General features: G+C 44.7%; 3 non-coding genes across 3 annotated transcripts; all 3 read right to left on the bottom strand.

Annotated features, from left to right (window-relative positions):
• Nucleotides 1-8,828: 8,828 nt before the first annotated feature.
• trnat-agu lies at nt 8,829-8,902 on the bottom strand. The gene has a single exon. It is a non-coding gene; the product is annotated as a tRNA-Thr (tRNA).
• A 384-nt stretch (nt 8,903-9,286) lies between these two features.
• On the bottom strand, nt 9,287-9,368 carry trnas-gcu. Its single transcript has one exon. It is a non-coding gene; the product is annotated as a tRNA-Ser (tRNA).
• Nucleotides 9,369-9,627: 259 nt separating this feature from the next.
• LOC123487181 lies at nt 9,628-9,761 on the bottom strand. Its single transcript, XR_006659675.1, has one exon. It is a non-coding gene; the product is annotated as a U8 small nucleolar RNA (small nucleolar RNA).
• Between the last annotated feature and the right edge of the window lie 3,913 nt (nt 9,762-13,674).

Genomic DNA, 13,674 nt, shown 5'->3' with positions numbered 1-13,674 from the left:
TGTAGGATTTTTTATGAATTTATTTGCAAATTATGGTGGAAAATAAGTATTTGGTCAATAACAAAAGTTTCTCAATACTTTGTTATATACCCTTTGTTGGCAATGACACAGGTCAAACGTTTTCTGTAAGTCTTCACAAGGTTTTCACACACTGTTGCTGGTATTTTGGCCCATTCCTCCATGCAGATCTCCTCTAGAGCAGTGATGTTTTGGGGCTGTCGCTGGGCAACACGGATTTTCAACTCCCTCCAAAGATTTTCTATGGGGTTGAGATCTGGAGACTGGCTAGGCCACTCCAGGACCTTGAAATGCTTCTTACGAAGCCACTCCTTCGTTGCCCGGGCGGTGTGTTTGGGATCATTGTCATGCTGAAAGACCCAGCCACGTTTCATCTTCAATGCCCTTGCTGATGGAAGGAGGTTTTCACTCAAAATCTCACGATACATGGCCCCATTCATTCTTTCCTTTACACGGATCAGTCGTCCTGGTCCCTTTGCAGAAAAACAGCCCCAAAGCATGATGTTTCCACACCCATGCTTCACAGTAGGTATGGTGTTCTTTGGATGCAACTCAGCATTCTTTGTACTCCAAACACGACGAGTTGAGTTTTTACCAAAAAGTTATATTTTGGTTTCATCTGACCATATGACATTCTCCCAATCCTCTTCTGGATCATCCAAATGCACTCTAGCAAACTTCAGACGGGCCTGGACATGTACTGGCTTAAGCAGGGGGACACAGCAGGATTTGAGTCCCTGGCGGCGTAGTGTGTTACTGATGGTAGGCTTTGTTACTTTGGTCCCAGCTCTCTGCAGGTCATTCACTAGGTCCCCCCGTGTGGTTCTGGGATTTTTGCTCACCGTTCTTGTGATCATTTTGACCCCACGGGGTGAGATCTTGCGTGGAGCCCCAGATCGAGGGAGATTATCAGTGGTCTTGTATGTCTTCCATTTCCTAATAATTGCTCCCACAGTTGATTTCTTCAAACCAAGCTGCTTACCTATTGCAGATTCAGTCTTCCCAGCCTGGTGCAGGTCTACAATTTTGTTTCTGGTGTCCTTTGACAGCTCTTTGGTCTTGGCCATAGTGGAGTTTGGAGTGTGACTGTTTGAGGTTGTGGACAGGTGTCTTTTATACTGATAACAAGTTCAAACAGGTGCCATTAATACAGGTAACGAGGGGAGGACAGAGGAGCCTCTTAAAGAAGAAGTTACAGGTCTGTGAGAGCCAGAAATCTTGCTCGTTTGTAGGTGACCAAATACTTATTTTCCACCATAATTTGCAAATAAATTCATTAAAAATCCTACAATGTGATTTTCTGGAATTTTTTTTCTCAATTTGTCTGTCATAGTTGACGTGTACCTATGATGAAAATTACAGGCATCTCTCATCTTTTTAAGTGGGAGAACTTGCACAATTGGTGGCTGACTAAATACTTTTTTTCCCCACTGTACCTGCTGGAGCGCAGACTACGGGTGGGTGTTGCTATGGTGACCAATGAGCTAAGAGAAGGCGGGGATTTGCCTAGAAGTGATTTAAAGATGACCTGGAGCCAATGGGTTTGGCGACGAATATGTAGTGAGGGCCAGCCAACAAGAGCGTACAGGTCACAGTGGTGGGTAGTATATGGGGCTTTGGTGACAAAACGGATGGCACTGTGATAGACTACATCCAATTTGGTGAGTAGAGTGTTGGAGGCTATTTTGTAAATGACATCGCCGAAGTCAAGGATCGGTAGGATAGTCAGTTTTACGAGGGCATGTTTAGCAGCATGAGTGAAGGAGGCTTTGTTGCAAAATAGGAAGCAGATTCAAGATTTAACTTTGGTTTGGAGATGCTTAATGTGAGTCTGGAAGGAGAGTTTACGGGCGGCAGGTAGCTTAGTGGTTAAGATTGTTGTGCCAGTAACCGAAAGGTCGCTGGTTCTAATCCCCGAGCCGACTAGGTGAAAAATCTGTCGATGTGCCCTTAAGCAAGGCACTTAACCCTAATTGCTCAAGTAAATCGCTCTGTATAAGAGCATCTGCTAAATGACAAAAAAATGTAATGTAAAATGTATGTGGGTCTGAAGGGTTGATGTGTTGGCATCATGTGGGTCTGTGCTAGATACAGTGGGGAGAACAAGTATTTAATACACTGCCAATTTTGCAGGTTTTCCTACTTACAAAGCATGTAGAGGTCTGTAATGTTTATCATAGGTACACTTCAACTGTGAGAGACGGAATCTAAAACAAAAATCCAGAAAATCACATTGTATGATTTTTAAGTAAATAATTTGCATTTTATTGCATGACATAAGTATTTGATCACCTACCAACCAGTAAGAATTCCGGCTCTCACAGACCTGTTCGTTTTTCTTTAAGAAGCCCTCCTGTTCTCCACTCATTACCTGTATTAACTGCACCTGTTTGAACTCGTTGCCTGTATAAAAGACACCTGTCCACACACGCAATCAAACAGACTCCAACCTCTCCACAATGGCCAAGACCAGAGAGCTGTGTAAGGACATCAGGGATAAAATTGTAGACCTGCACAAGGCTGGGATGGGCTACAGGACAATAGGCAAGCAGCTTGGTGAGAAGGCAACAACTGTTGGTGCAATTATTAGAAAACGGAAGAAGTTCAAGATGACGGTCAATCACCCTCGGTCTGGGGCTCCATGCAAGATCTCACCTCGTGGGGCATCAATGATCATGAGGAAGGTGAGGGATCAGCCCAGAACTACACGGCAGGACCTGGTCAATGACCTGAAGAGAGCTGGGACCACAGTCTCAAAGAAAACCATTAGTAACACATTACGCCGTCATGGATTAAAATCCTGCAGCGCACGCAAGGTCCCCCTGCTCAAGCCAGCGCATGTTCAGGCCCGTCTGAAGTTTGCTAATGACCATCTGGATGATCCAGAGGAGGAATGGGAGAAGGTCATGTGGTCTGATGAGACAAAAATATATATTTTTGGTCTAAACTCTACTCGCCGTGTTTGGAGGAAGAAGAAGGATGAGTACAACCCCAAGAACACCATCCCAACCGTGAAGCATGGAGGTGGAAACATCATTCTTTGGGGATGGTTTTCTGCAAAGGGGACAGGACGACTGCACCGTATTGAGGGGAGGATGGATGGGGCCATGTATCGTGAGATCTTGGCCAACAACCTCCTTCCCTCAGTAAGAGCATTGAAGATGGGTCGTGGCTGGGTCTTCCAGCATGACAACGACCCAAAACACACAGCCAGGGCAACTAAGGAGTGGCTCCGTAAGAAGCATCTCAAGGTCCTGGAGTGGCCTAGCCAGTCTCCAGACCTAAACCCAATAGAACATCTTTGGAGGGAGCTGAAAGTCCGTATTGCCCAGCGACAGCCCCGAAACCTGAAGGATCTGGAGAAGGTCTGTATGGAGGAGTGGGCCAAAATCCCTGCTGCAGTGTGTGCAAACCTGGTCAAGACCTACAGGAAACGTATGATCTCTGTAATTGCAAACAAAGGTTTCTGTATCAAATATTAAGTTCTGCTTTTCTGATGTATCAAATACTTATTTCATGCAATAAAATGCAAATTAATTACTTAAAAATCATACAATGTGATTTTCTGGATTTCTGTTTTAGATTCCGTCTCTCACAGTTGAAGTGTACCTATGATAAAAATTACAGACCTCTACATGCTTTGTAAGTAGGAAAACCTGCAAAATCGGCAGTGTATCAAATACTTGTTCTCTCCACTGTAACTGCATGATGAGAAGAACACTGTGTGTGTGTGTGTGTGCGTACTTGTATTCCTGTGTGTGTGTGTGTGTGTGTGTGTGTGTGTGTGTGTGTGTGTGTGTGTGTGTGTGTGTGTGTGTGTGTGTGTGTTAGTGTGTGTGTGTGCGTACTTGTATTCCTGTGAGTGTGTGTGTGTACTTGTATTCCTGTGTGTGTGTGTGTGTGTGTGTGTGTGTGTGTGTGTGTGTGTGTGTGTGTGTGTGTGTGTGTGTGTGTGTGTGTGTGTGTGTGTATCTTTGATTCCTCTCTCAGGCTCCAGTGTTGATGGATGAAGATGGTTTGTGAGTCCAAGGCCAATGATGCCCTGGTTGATTTGTCAGGATGGATGTGACACTGGAATAATGTGAAGCCATCAGAGTAATGAGGTGACACTGACCCCCCCCATCTGTCTCTGTTTGTCTGCTTCCCTTCCTCACCAGATGCAGGCCACCGCCTGACCCCCCCCATCTGTCTCTGTTTGTCTGCTTCCCTTCCTCACCAGATGCAGGCCACCGCCCCCACCCCCCCTTGCATTTACATTTACAACCACCTCTGAGACACAGCCAACTCCTGCTATAAACCCCCCAAGAGCGATCACTAACGCCATCCCAAATAACAACATATCAGAGTGTGGAATGACATTCTATCTTCTTTTCTCTCATTGTAATTGATAGATGACCAACATTGAAAATGTTTCATTTTCGCCTGAAAGTTATAGTGTTGAACTTTTCAGGCTAAAGTTGGCCTTTCCCACAAAGGCTGGCATGATTGGAGAGAGTAATCTGAACGTCCAGCCACTGATCTCCTAAAACCTGATGCCTTCAGACAAAGAAGAAGCAAACTAACGCTACTGTGAAACTAGACATACTGTATGAAGATGCCAAAACCAGAGATGGAAATCCATAGTTTTTCTTGACTGTTTGATTCAGAACTATTGAGTTCTGTTGAATTGTTAAACATCGTTTTTTCCAACAAGGCTGGCATGATTGAAGAGAAAAAACTGCAGGATAAAAAAATTCCCTTTTAATATTTTAATAACGTTGTCCCCAACCCACTGGGCACAGACGTCAGTTCAACATCTAGTTTCGATTTACATTTGGTTAAGTTGTCAACTGACGTGAATTCAATGTGAAATCAACCAAAATGTCACCATGTCATTGGATTTAGGGTAAAAGTTTGGTGGGGAAAAAAATACTAAATTCCCTTACGTTGATGACTTTTTTTTGCAAATCCAATCAGTTTTCAACGTTTATTCAACATTGTCGCATTGAATTTGTTTTGTTGTTGAAATGATGTGGAAACAATGTTGACTCAACCAGCGTTTTCCGCCAGTGGTCGTGTTCAAATGTTCTACAACCTGTCTAGACTCTCTCTTGGCTCTAGACAGACGCTGGCCTCCAACCTGTTCTGACACATTAGGGCAGCGTTTCCCCAAACTCCGTCCTCGGGACCCCAAGGGTTTTCTGCCCTAACACTACACAGCTGATTTAAAAATCATCAGAGATTGATAATTAGTTGATTATTTGAATCAGCTGTGTAGTGCTAGGAGCAGAAAACCAAAACGTGCACCCCTTGGGGTCCCGAGGACCGAGCGAGTTTGGGAAAACGCTGCATCAGGTAGTAAACACTACGTTGTCTATACTTCTCTTTAGGAAGTTCCCTACATAGTGCACTACTTTTGATCAGAGCCTTATGGGCCACAGTCTAAAGTAGTGCACTACATATGGGGGAAATGGTACCATTTGGGATACACCCATAATTTTTTCCACTGTGGGTCCACTAGCTATTTACCTGAATGTAAACAAAGTTGTTACTGCAGAGTAAATCTGTCCCCATGGCAGCAACATCTACAGTACCTATCTCTGTCTGAACAGAACAGATTACTTTACCTATCTCTGTCTGAACAGAACAGATATACTGTACCTATCTCTGTCTGAACAGAACAGATTACTGTACCTATCTCTGTCTGAACAGAACAGATTACTGTACCTATCTCTGTCTGAACAGAACAGAACAGATCTACTGTACCTATCTCTGTCTGAACAGAACAGAACAGATCTACTGTACCTATCTCTGTCTGAACAGAACAGAACAGATCTACTGTACCTATCTCTGTCTGAACAGAACAGAACAGAGCAGAGCAGAGCAGAACCGAGCAGAACAGAGCAGAACAGAGCAGAACAGAGCAGAACAGAGCAGAACAGAGCAGAACAGAACAGAACAGACCAGAACAGAACAGACCAGAGCAGAACAGAGCAGAACAGACCAGACCAGACCAGACCAGAGCAGGGCAGAACAGAGCAGAACGGAACAGAACAGAGCAGAATAGAGCAGAACAGAACAGAGCAGAACAGACCAGAACAGAACAGACCAGACCAGAACAGAGCAGAACAGACCAGACCAGACCAGGGCAGAACAGAACAGAACAGAGCAGAATAGAGCAGAACAGAGCAGAGCAGAGCAGAACAGAGCAGAACAGAGCAGGGCAGAGCAGGGCAGGGCAGGGCAGAACAGAACAGAACAGAACAGAAGAGAACAGGGCCTCATGAATGGGTTTCTCTATCCTCTCCTCTCTCCTCATCAGATTGACAATGCAGGCAGGCAGGCAGGCAGGCAGGCGGGCAGACAGACAGGCAGACAGGCAGACAGGCAGACAGGCAGACAGGCAGACAGGCAGACAGGCAGACAGACAGACAGACAGACAGACAGACAGACAGACAGACAGACAGACAGACAGACAGACAGACAGACAGATGTAGGAGGGTAACAGGGAAGTTTTTTCAACTCAGAGAAAAGTAGTGCAAGTGTTTCTGTCTCTCTCTCTCTCTCTCTGTCTGTCTCAATCTTTTTCTCTCTCTCTCTCTCTCTCTCTCAATCTTTCTTTCTCTCTCTCTCTCTCTCTCTCTATGTCTGTCTCAATCTTTCTTTCTCTCTCTCTCTCTCTCTCTCTCTCTCTCTCTCTCTCTCTCAATCTTTCTCTATCTCTCTCTCAATATCTCTCTCTCTCCCTCTCTCTCTCTCTCTCTCTCTCTCTCTATCTTTCTCTCTCTCTCTCTCTCTCTCTCTCAGCTCACAATCAGGGCTTTGAGTCACCAGAGGAGGGCTTGGAATAGGAATGAACTGAATGATTGACAGATAGATAGTGAGAAAGGAAAATAGACGGGGGGAGGTAGAGAGAGATGTCGACTTTGTCTCCAGTTTGTAGACTGGTTACCCTGCACATACGCAGCAGGGGGTGTATTTTAATTTTCTTGTCCTCAGCAGAAACCACCGCCGACACACCACTGATCTTCCTGCTGTCGTCATGACTACACACTGCTCAGAGAGAGACGAGTGTTGCCTTTGTGTGTGTGTGTGTGTGTGCATGCGTGTGTATTTGTGAGTGCATGGGTGGGTGCGTGCGTGTGTGTGTGTGCCGGGGACAGTGATTCAGGCTGTGTGTTTGTGTGTGCGCACGTTGAGTGTGCTTGCGTTAGACGTGCGTGTGCATGAGTGTGTATCCCCACTGCGGTCCCAGTGAACCAACTCAACACTAAGACTGTTGTTGTGGCCCAAATAGCACCCTATACTGCATGTCCTATATAGTGCACTACTTTGGACCAGGGCCCATAGGGAAATAAGTGCACTATTTAGGGAATAGGGTGTCATTTGGGATGCACACTATAGCAAGCTGTCAGTTAATTCAATTCAATTTCAATTTAAGGGGCTTTATTGTCATGGGAAACATATGTTTAGATTACCAAAGCAAGTGAAATAGATCATAAAGAATAAAAATGAACATTAAACATTACACTCACACAAGTTTCAGAAGAACTGTCAGGAGGAATGGGCCAAAATTCACCCAACTTATTGTGGGAAGCTTGTGGAAGGCTATCCGAAACGTTTGACCCAAGTTAAACAATTTAAAGGCAATGCTACCAAATACTAATTGAGTGTACGTAAACTTCTGACCCACTGGGAATGTGATTAAATAAATAAAAGCTGAAATAAATCATTCTCTCTACTATTATTCTGACATTTCACATTCTTAAAATAAAGTGGTGATCCTAACTGACCTAAAACAGGGAATTTTTACTAAGATTGAATGTCAGGAATTGTGAAAAACTGAGTTTAAAGGTATTTGGCTAAGGTGTATGTAAACTTCCGACTTCAACTGCACATCCAGTCTGAGACTGCAATCATTTAAATTGTTTATGATGATGTCAAAACGAAGGGGGGCGGGTTACTCATCCAGAGTCATTGCTGAGAAGAAACTAACATCAGGAGAAACAGTCGATGCCTGCTGCCCAGCAGGCCTACCCCAAACTATCCGTTGTCATTCAGTTAAAGATGCACTATGACGAAATCCCGCTGCTATTTCCTGGTTGCTAAAATTCTAATAGTTTGCCTAATGTCAGTTTATGTGACAGAACAAGCCAGTCATTGTTCCATCTAAACCGCTGTGAAATATATTTTCCATAACCAAAAATATTGTGTTCAGCTCTTTAAAGCTGGTGTACAAAACCGAAAGTAAGATTCAAAAACAAACTTAAGAACGGGAAGTTTAGAAATAGCACACATGGGTCAGATCTTCTTAGACTTGCTTTCAATGAGAATGACAGATTTATAACCCACATTTGTGTGTGAATTTGTCCAGGTCGCACAAAAAGTGACATATTGCAGCTTTAAGCCTGTCCATTGAACTTCATCCTGCAGCCTTTGCCTGCATTGTGGGAGGCTCTATTGTCAACCAATCATTAGGGTTTTTGCAGATGCATTTCCTCGACTTTCGTCTACAGTCGGTTGCTTCGCCTTACAACTCAAATGAGCCCAGAGTGCCCCCAATCGTCTATCGCGGTGGCGTAGCGTTTGGCCGACGCAATATGTTTTGGTAGCCAGGCAAGTAAACATGGTGGTATAAAATATTTAACAGCGACAGTAATGTAGCTAGAGTATTTGACATGAAAAAAAAAAAGATATTTAGACTGTTGAACTGCAAAGCACCTAATATATGAATAACTCTACCCAACATTTGCATTTCTGTGAAATGAATTAGTGAATGATACTTCATACACCTTTTATAATTTATTTACGATCAAGTGGGTAGAGGTAAAAGGCACCGCTGAGATTCGAACTCAGGATCTCCTGTTTACTAGACAGGCGCTTTAACCATCTAAGCCACGGCACCGCCTGCAGTTCCTAGGGCAAAGTTTTTTTGTTGTAGGTTGTCCAGTTAGTGAATTAACTGCGAAAATGATTCCGACTGTAGTAATTAATAGTGCGCTAATTTAAAGGTGACGAAATAATTTAGCCTGTAAACTAGTCAAATATAGAAAAAGTAACTAATTTCATCAGGATTTGCAAGCATGATGGTATCTTTGTGAATAGGCCTGAATTTAATTACATTTCACTATCCAGCTCCGCATCCAAATATTGTTTCCAACATATCTTCCTAAATACCCGAGTAGAATTCCAGCTGTACGTAACATAACCAACCAATGTAACGCATTATATTGATCTTAGCGGAGAACTCCAATAACAAATCTTCCATCGTGGACAAAATCTCTTCCCACGACGAGGATGGGATTCGAACCCACGCGTGCAGAGCACAATGGATTAGCAGTCCATCGCCTTAACCACTCGGCCACCTCGTCGTATGTGTGACCACTTTTCCAGTTCCATATTGTTTAAAACACCTGATCAACAAAAATAATTATTTCCAGTACATTTTAGTTTTCAACTATATTTCCCAATTCTCATTAGAGGTTAAGTCTCAAGTATACAGTATCACAATGGAAGCAGTATTTTGAAGGTGTGCGTGAGTGAAATACTTATTAATCAGACATTTGAAAACCGTGGCAAGCGCACCGAAATCCAGTTATATTTTAACGTGCTTTCTTTCCTCGTCAGCTAGTCAGAATGGGATCCTCGGAGTGTTGCGTTTCTCCGAGAACCAGTTGAGAATAATCATTTCTCATGAAATTACATTCATCATGTTCTGAAACTTCTTTACGGAAGTAACAGGTAAGGATGTACCTCACTGACGATACTACCTTTCAATGGCAGCAATGCCCAAGTATGCGTGGCAACTCATTTTAGGTCATGGTTACAGGATTACATTTTAGCCGATGCTGATACATTTCAAACCGTAATTCCATGTCGGCCCTATCCCAAAATGTATATTTTGTATCCCTGTCGTTACATTAACGTACATGTCATGGAAAGTCAGTGTCTTCTGCTTATTCGAGAATGCTTTGCGGCGAATATTAGCATAACCTCAGCCCCACCAGCCTTCCCATTGGTGCATACTCTGGTTGGTTTATTTCTTTTAAAAGTGGCACTATCATCTTAATCACAACAACCTATTTCTACAAGCAAATGTTTTTTGTGGTGAACTTCGTCCAAATGTTCTGTGTTATTTCGCTGAATAAATACAAAAGAGAACGGTCGGAAATAAAGTTGCGAGACTGCTACTCCATTACTTATACTCGTGCTAGCAAAGGTTATCTGCTGCCTTCAAAAAGCGAGTGGCTGCTGCTCCCCGCGGCAGAAAAGCAAAACGACATCACCGCACCAAACAACTTCAAAGACCGTGCTGCTCCCATAAACATTACAATTTGCACTTGCTTATTATTGAGACCCCGTGACAGAAAGAAACACACTCAGAAAAGCCTTTCAGCAGCAGGCCTGTAGTAAGTAGGCTAACCCATGCGGACCCAGTTGATTTCAATACGAAATTACTGATTCATTACAGTTACATCATTAAATGATTGCCTCATTGTTTCAAGTCATCTGGTCCTAGCCCATTATCACTTTCATTCGCCACTATCCTACAGTTTGCAGGATATGACGCCCCCCCATCACTGTTTAATGTTTTATCTAGCCAGAGTTAAGTCATTGCAATACTCTTTTCAACAGAATTTATCTCTGATGACAACCAGAGTTAACCCTCATACTACCAGGACTGGAGTCATTTTGACCCCAAATACATATTTTTGTTCATAGCCCAAAAGTGGTTTATTCAATTTTTTAGAAAATGTTCATGACTCTGTCAATCAACTTGTTCTTAATAAATCTAAATTATTGTTTGGAGTTTCTGTATCGATATGGATTTTTTTAAACATTCAAGTCCTTTGGGTTTCATTTAGACACCAGCCCAAAAAAAGATACACTTTGAATCTACGCAGAGACCTGTATTGGTGTGTATTCTCCGAAAAGTAGTTATTCTAGGGCAAATAATTGTTTTCTTATTTATTAGAATGCAGGTTTCTCTGGAGACATAATATGAAGTAAGACATATCCTCAGATGGTGGAGGGGGACCTGTTGGAGCGATGCTGAACTGATAGATCACTTGCAGAGATGGAGCACCATGTACTCGCCTATGACTACAACTGGTTATATATTGGTATGACGTGCACAAAAATCAAAATAACTTCAGATGTATGCTTTGTTGCGGTCCAAAGAGCTCATAAAAGTCTGTCAGTGGAATGAATACTTGGTAGAACTGTCATACAGAAATCAGCTACCCTCTGAATGTACAATTAGTTGGCACGACTTCCTCCGAAGCTGCCTCCTCTCCTGGTTCGGGCAGGCTTCGGCGTTCGTCGTCACCGGCCTTCTAGCCACTGCCGCTCCTCATCTCATCATTCCATTTGTTTTGTCTTGTTTATTACACACACCTGGTTCATATCCCCTCATCAGTACCTGTATAAGTGTTCCCTCTGCCCCCCCTTGTCTTTGTGTGTGATTGTTTATTGTGGAGGAGAGAGAAGCTCGGAGGAGATATATTGTATTGTGTATCGCCCCAAGCTGGCTAACATGTTGGAATGCTCCCGGACCCGCTCCATGACTCCAGGCATATTCCCCTCTCCTGCTGACTCCATGCTGTTGGGTCCATGCTGTTGGGTCCATGCTGTTGGGTGGGTGATTCTGTAGCAGGTGAGTTTTGATGGAGTCAGGCGCAGGAGGGTAAATCACAGAATACAATGGTTTATTCAGCAATACAGCGGTACGCAGCAATGCGTAAAACACTACAGTGCGGTATAATGGCGCACTGGAGAAAACAAGGCACATACCCGTGTGCCTTGTTTTCTCCAGTGCCCCGTTATACCGCACTGTAGTGTTTTACGCATTGCTGCGTACCGATGTATTGCTGAATAAACCATTGTATTCTGTGATTTACCCTCCGGGAGCATTTCAACATGTTAGCCAGCTTGGGCGAAGCGATGGATCAGGTTTCCAGGTCGTCCAACGCCTGGAGAGGAGAGGACCCGACCCTTCGGGACCAGCTGAGCGACCGGATCCAGCCACCCACACCCCAGCGCCCAGATGTATTCACCTATCTCGACCAAGGGAGTACGACGGGACAGCGGCACGCTGCCAGGGATTCCTCCTGCAGCTGGACCTCTATTTTTCCACCATCAGCCCGGCTCCATCGAAGTGTGAGAAGGTGTCCACCCTCGTCTACTGCCTTTCAGGGAAAGCCCAGGAGTGGGCCAACGCGTTCTGGAGTGAAGGAGGAGACGCGTTGGACAACTACAGGGAGTTCGCTCGCCTCTTCCGGGCAGTCTTCGATCACCCTCCCGAAGGAAGAGAGGCGGGCAAGCGGCTGGTCCATCTGAGGCAGGGGACGAGGACCGCGCAGGACTTTGCCCTGGAGTTTAGAACTCTAGCAGCTGGGTCCGGGTGGAACGAGCGGGCCCTCATCGCCCGCTTCCGGTGCAGCCTGCGAGAGGACATCCGAAGGGAGCTAGCCTGCCGGGACACCATGTTGACCTTCAACTAACTGGTGGACATGGCCATCCGGTTGGACAACCTGCTGGCTTCGAGAGGACGTCTTGGAAGGGGCCTGCCCATTTCACCCCCCTTCAACCTGGATCACATTCCGATGGAGCTGGGTGGTGCAGCGATCCGGGAGAACGGAGGACGACAGATCCAGTGTCACTCTTGTGGCAAGAGAGGACATTCTGCTGCACGCTGTCATCCGAGTTCTTCTGGGTCTGGAGGCAGCAGGCAGGGCACTCTCGCGTCACCCCAGGTAACGCAAACCCACACTCGTTCAGAGCCCTCTGCTGCGCACTTCACCATCCCACGTTCACATCCCTGATTTACACAGTAGTTTTCCCAGTGTAAGGCGCTGGTCGATTCAGGCGCAGCTGGGAACTTTATGGACAGGTCTTTAGCTAATAGTCTATGTATTACATTGGTTCCCCTACCCATTCCATCAAAGCACTTGACAGTCGACCATTAGGGCCAGGTTGTGGCGCTGATGTTTAGGCCGAGGTAGGCAACGGTGTCTAGATGGAATTTGTATTTGTGGTCCTGGCAACTGGACCTTTTTTGAAACACAATTATTTTTGTCTTACTGAGATTTACTGTCAGGGCCCAGGTCTGACAGAATCTGTGCAGAAGATCTAGGTGCTGCTGTAGGCCGTCCTTGGTTGGTGACAGAGGCATCAGATCATCAGCAAACAGAAGACATTTGACTTCAGATTCTAGTAGGGTGAGGCCGGGTGCTGCAGACTGTTCTAGTGCCCTCGCCTAATTCGTTGATATTCATATGTTGAAGAGGGTGGGGCTTAAGGCCCTGTGGAAAGAAATGTGTGTTTTTTTGCCAATTTTAATTGCATACTTGTTGTTTGTGTACATGGATTTTATAATGTCGTATGTTTTTCCCCCCAACACCACTTTCCATCAATTTGTATAGCAGGCCCTCATGCCAAATTGAGTCGAAAGCTTTTTTGAAATCAACAAAGCATATGTTTTGGTTTGTTTGTTTGTCAATTGGGGTGTGGAGCGTGAATACGTGGTCTGTCGACGGTAATTTGGTAAAAGCCAATTTGACATTTGCTCAGTACATTGTTTTCGCTAAGGAAATGTATGAGTCTGCTGTTAATGATAATGCAGAGGATTTTCCCAAGGTTGCCTGTTGACGCACATCCCGCGGTAGTTATTGGGGT

Source organism: Coregonus clupeaformis, unplaced genomic scaffold (genome assembly GCF_020615455.1).
Source record: "Coregonus clupeaformis isolate EN_2021a unplaced genomic scaffold, ASM2061545v1 scaf1501, whole genome shotgun sequence".
Classification (NCBI taxonomy): Eukaryota; Metazoa; Chordata; class Actinopteri; order Salmoniformes; family Salmonidae; genus Coregonus; species Coregonus clupeaformis.
This window is presented reverse-complemented; position numbering and strand designations above follow the sequence as displayed.